Below are 5,691 nucleotides of genomic sequence, written 5' to 3' on the forward strand. Positions count from 1 at the left end.
GTTTTACCCAGAAGGAGCCTGGCTGGCAGCTACCTCATAAAACCGAGGCCTGAACAATTTGCCAGTAAATTTGAACCATGCATGTAAACAACGCTAATAATTTATTCCTTGAAATGCCTTTCTAATACATGATTATGCAGAGCTGCATAATCTACTTCAAACTGCCTAAATGGAAAAAAACAAAAAAAGTAAATTAAGGGGCAATTAGAAAGAATAACAGGAGGAAGCATGAGGAAATGCTATATGCCTATCATGCTGGAACGCAGAGGGAAGCTCCAAGCAGGTAATCAGATCATTTCAGCCAAAGCCTCCATTTTCTGGGGGGGAAGGATCCCCTCGGAAATTCAGGCAAAGCCTCTGTCTTTTTGTATAGAAGTTTGGTTAACCTGACCCCGAAGGACCAAGCAGTAAACAAAATAAAAGCAAGCAGTCACTATTGGAAATACACCTCCGGTCCCCTGTGTCACCTAGCAACAGCCCCCACCTGATTCCATTTTTATTTTTTTATTCTTATTTTTAAAAAAAAATTGTTTTAAAGTAGGTGCCATGCTCAGCATGGAGCCCAATGCGAGGCTTGAACTCACAACCCTGAGATCAAGACCGGAGCTGAGATCAAGAGTGGATGCTTAACTGACTGAGTCACCCAGGCGCCCCCACCTGAATTCATTTTTAAAGCCCTTAAGAAATAGGTATTATCGCCCCCCCTTCTACCACCCTCCTATCGCTCCCCCTTCTACCACCCTCCTCACCTAAGCCACTTCTGGGGCAGAAAGCTAAGTACCACGGATGCCACTAATGAGCTTTAGGCAGAGGCAGGGATAAAAATAGGGAACAAAGAAAACCAGGAAGGAGAAAAACGAAAGGGTGTTCAGGGCTGAGAACAACCCGTTCCCTCCAGAATGACCAACATTTCTACACCATTTGGTAGTTTATAAAGAACTAGCTCTACATAATTTTATCTCCAATGCTCCAAACCCCATGAAGAACTAGCTCTACATAATTTTATCTCCAATGCTCCAAACCCCATGAAGCAAACATTTTTTTTTTTTTTAAGATTTTATTTATTTTTTTGACAGAGAAAGAGAGAGAGAGCACAAGCAGGAGCAGGGGGAGAGGGAGAAGCAGACTCCCCACTGAGCAGAGAGCCCGACACGGGGCTCGATCCCAGGACCCTGAGATAATGACCGGAGCCAAAGGCAGACGCTTAACCGACTGAGCCACCCAGGAGCCCCAAGGAAATTTTACTCCCATTTTTATGAATGAGAGCACTTTGGAGGAGAGAGCAGGTGACTTCCCCAAGGTCACACAAGGAAAGTAGCTGGGGACGTGGGAACGTGGGAAGGGCTTGACGCTGAGCCTAACTCACTCTATTTTTTCTACTCCAACAGTCTTTGGAGTTACAGGGCGTAGGGATTCAAGATATGTTACTCCTGGGTCTATGAGTAACTTACTGAATGATTTCTGAAACTACAATTTCCCTCCTCAACCTTGATCCATTCATTCACTCAGTGAGTAAGGATGGAGTCTCGCCTCATGCCTGGCATTGTCTAGGAGCATAGGTTCACCTTCATGGAGATAGCATATAGATGATTCCCTGATGGCCAACTCAACTGGCCCCTTTTCAGAGAGTGGCTCTCTGACCATACAATCTGAAATGGCCCCTGCCATCCTCTGCCAATCACTCTTGCCCAATTTTCCCATAGTACTTAAGACCACCCAAAACCATGTAGTTCATCTTTATTCACATTATTTCTGCTTGTCTTCTCTAGAAAATTAGGTCCTTCAGAAAGGACCCTGCCTCACTCAAAGCTGTCTCTCCAATACTTACAACAATTCCAGCACACAATACGTGCTTAATAAACATTTGTCCATCAAGTGACACTGAATGTTAAAGAGACCTTTCTTCCTGGGCCTACTACGTGTCCAAAGTAGTATGAGACCATTTAGATCAATCATCTCATTGAATCAAGATGATATATGCCAAAAAAGGAAACAATATGAAGAAGGCGGAATTTTAATAATGGCGGAGTGCTGGGAAAAATTAAAGCTGAATTTGTAATGCCTGGACCTTGGGCCCCTTAATGCAAGAACAAGGGCCATGTTGTGACGTGAAAAGGTAACAAATTTAAAATGAATAAAAGGAAATACTTTTTTTAAAACAGCGTATAATCTACCTGTGGAATTCACTGCCGCAGGATATTATTGAGGCAAATAGTCTAGCAAGATTCAAGAAAGGATTAGACATTTATATGAATAGGAATAATATTGGCAGTTACACTAACTAGGTTAAAAAGTTACAAGGCATGTCCGTCCTGGGCTCCAGGGCATAACTGTTCACCAGCTGGGGTGAGGAAGGAATTTCCCCTTGTGATGGAGCATTGCAAAACTGGCCAGATGCACATTGGCTCATATTTTTGCCATCTTGTGTAACAGAGGCAGAGACCACTGCCCAGGGGAAGTTCCTGAGAAGACAAACCAATGACCTCTTACCCTGGTATTTTTGACTCCCTTCTTTTTTTTTTTTTTAAGATTTTATTTATTCATTTGAGACACAGAGATACAGAGAGAGAGAGAAAGCAAGAGCAGGGGGAGAGGTCAAGGGAGAGGTAGAAGCAGGCTCTCCGCTGAGCCAGGACCTCGACTTGGGGCTCGATCCCAGGACCCCGGGATCATGACCTGAGCCTAAGGCAGACGCTTAACCATCTGAGCCACCCAGGCGCCCCTCTGACTCCCTTCTTGCACAATCCCGAACAACAGGTACAGAGGACACACAAAATCTTTTGGGACTCATACCTGAAAATGTTTCCATTTGGGGAACGGTGAAAAATAATTTTCTTCATCCTGATGGTGAAAAGATTTCATGGAATGAAATCAGGCCCCAGCAGTAACCTTATTAGAAGCACAGCCAACCATGCCTGGAAGGTGCCCGCCTGAGCATTTCCCAACCTCAGCACACTGGAGTCCTGGGAGAATCTCATCCCAAGTCCTCATCCACCCATTTTTCACATCTGTCTACCACTGCGCCTTACACACATGCACTTGGTCCCTGTGTGTTTAATGTCAGCGCATTGCTGCAGGTGTGGGAAATAAAGCTGCTCCTAGGAATGTCCACTAACATTCCAAACTTTTCCCAATTACACTGCCAGGCACAGCCATGGATTCTCGGTGATGTGTGGCTTGCATTTTTTTTTTTTCATCCTAACATGGAAAATCCAAAAGGCAGTTGTTTAGCCATGCGTCCAAATGCAAGCGTTCACAATAACATGCTGTCACTTTAAAGAAAACAGTGAAACTAAGTTATTCATTATACTCACTTTACAGACCTTATGCAGGTGTAGACAAGGCTCTGAAGAAACCGTATCAGTGTCCGAACCGCTAACGAAAGAACATTCCCCAAGTCATGAGACAAAGAACATTCTGCAAGCCAAAACACAGAGGGAAATTTTAATTTAAATCCTCAAACCAGCAATAAGCCTAAAAGATATCAAAAGTAAATAGACATAGAACAAAATGTGGCATACATAGAAATAAACGTGTTTTTACTGGAGACAGACATCATCGATGCTATTAATATTTTCAAATACGTTCTCACACAGAATAAGGTAAGAACCACTGGTCTAGGCCCTAGTCCTCAAGATAATTCTCAAGTCACTCTGGGCAAAGTCCTTTCCCCCTAAATGCAAGATTTGCTTCATTGTAAGATTTACTTCCTTAAGTTGGCAGAAGAATATTAATTGGATTGTCTTAGTATAAGATCATACTTAAAGTATCTAATTCCCATCCAGAGAAAAGACCTTAACATTTAATTGTTGCTTCATATAAAACACCTGTCATTTTATTGGCCGGTTGCAGATAAGCTTTTTCAACTTGGGCTATTTCTCTTGGTCTAAGCTTTGCTATTTACTTTTCCATGTGATTACCAGAAGAGCAGAGTTTGTCAGATTTGTGTTTGTTGGTGCTGGGTTGTTTTTGGTTTGGAGTTTTGGGGTTACTTTCTGGGGGGCAGGGGTTTGGTGGCTAATATTTGTTTTTTACTTAAAATTATCCACATATCATGAGGAATGATAAGTTAGGAGTGTGAGCTCTGTAGTCAACCAGGACGGGGTTCAAATCTCACACTAGCAGTTTGACCTCATATAATCCAGTTAACCTTCCTCTCTCATCTGTAAAATGGAGAAAAAATAAAATCTAGCTTAATCTAGCAAGCACACCAAAGGAGGCAGTGACTACAAAGGATCTGACAGATTGCCTGTCATATATTCAGTAGACAATAAATGTTATCTATTATTATGACTGAGCATAGTTTGCCCACGTATCTGTAATCATTAGGAGTATATATCCTATTCCGATGTTATGACATAATTTGCATATCAACATCAGGAAAATATTTAATAGTTCCATTGCCCATACTGTTAGGTTTATAGTAAGGCTCTAAGTACTGTAACAGGAGTTTAAATAACATCTTTGAGGGGCACCTGGCTGGCTCAGTGGGTGGAGCATGTGACTCTTGATCTCGGGGTCATGAGTTCGAGCCCCACACTGGGTGTAGAGATTACTTAAATAAATAAAACCTTGGGGACGCCTGGGTGGCTCAGTCATTAAGTGTCTGTCTTCGGCTCAGGTCATGATCCCAGGGTCCTGGGATCGAGCCCCGCATCGGGCTCCCTCCTCAGCGGGAAGCCTGCTTCTCCCTCTCCCGCTCCCCCTGCTTGTGTTCCCTCTCTCGCTGTGTCTCTCTCTGTCAGGTAAATAAAACTAAAAAATAACAATAATAATAAATAAATAAATAAATAAAACCTTATACATAAATACATAAATAAATAAATAAATAAATAAAACAAAGAACATCTTTCAGCACTCTTTTTGGTACTGAGAATGGATTCCAAGGAGTAAAAATATTTGATCAAGGGTTACGAAAATTTGTATGGTCTTGACACACACTGCCAAATGAGTTTCCAGGAAGGATTTTGACACCCTACCACATACCCTACCACACAGCTATATAAGACTCACTTTTACCACTACGTGGTGAACAATGGGAATTGCCACGTATCAGGAATAAGAAGGAAAAACATTAAAAATCACAGAAAGACCTTGTACAATAAGCTTTTGTCTTTCCAGATCTAGCCAAAAAAAAAAAAAATACTGTGAGCGGTGCAAATTTTCATGCCCTCCACATCTGCCTGTTTCCTTCCAAGCCCTTTCTCGAAGCATTGTACTCCACCTCTCAGAAATGTCTCGTCCTCCAGCCACACACCTCGTAGTTTTCCAGCTGAATGAAGTCAGAGGGGGAAGGAGCCGGTTCCTCTTCGCTGCAGATGCCCAGCGGTCCCGTGAAGGTCGGCCATTCAACTGCCCCCCACTGGCATGAAGACCGCACAGTCAGGAGCAATCCCAGAGGACATGCAACCTGGTGAGGCTAATATATAAATATGTTCTCGCAAGGTGGAGTGATGTAGAATGACACAGCCCACATCTGACCACAAAACATAGACGGTGTAACCCAATGAGGTGTATCACCTGAGCTCTAAAAGGCATATTTTGAGGAGGAACAGTTGGTTTGTGCAGCTTTGCCAGATACCTAAATAATACCTGGTTTTGTGGGAAGAAAGAAAGAAAGGAAGAGCAAAAGGAAAGAAAAGACAGGGAAGGAAGGAAGGAAGGAAGGAAGGAAGGAAGGAAAAGAAAGAA

The 5,691-nt window shown here is 42.7% G+C and overlaps 1 long non-coding RNA gene across 1 annotated transcript in view; it reads right to left on the bottom strand.

The window, feature by feature from the left end:
- Window positions 1-3,335: 3,335 nt before the first annotated feature.
- LOC116623825 overlaps window positions 3,336-5,691 on the bottom strand; it is a 38,602-nt gene continuing 36,246 nt past the window's right edge. The window contains exons 3-4 of the long non-coding RNA XR_004297768.1: window positions 5,258-5,419; window positions 3,336-3,417 (exon numbers count right to left, since the gene is read on the bottom strand). This is a non-coding gene — a long non-coding RNA (uncharacterized LOC116623825). The remainder of the gene's footprint in view (window positions 3,418-5,257; window positions 5,420-5,691) is intronic.

The sequence above is a fragment of the Phoca vitulina genome, unplaced genomic scaffold, assembly GCF_004348235.1.
Source record: "Phoca vitulina isolate PV1807 unplaced genomic scaffold, GSC_HSeal_1.0 scaffold61, whole genome shotgun sequence".
NCBI lineage: Eukaryota > Metazoa > Chordata > Mammalia > Carnivora > Phocidae > Phoca > Phoca vitulina.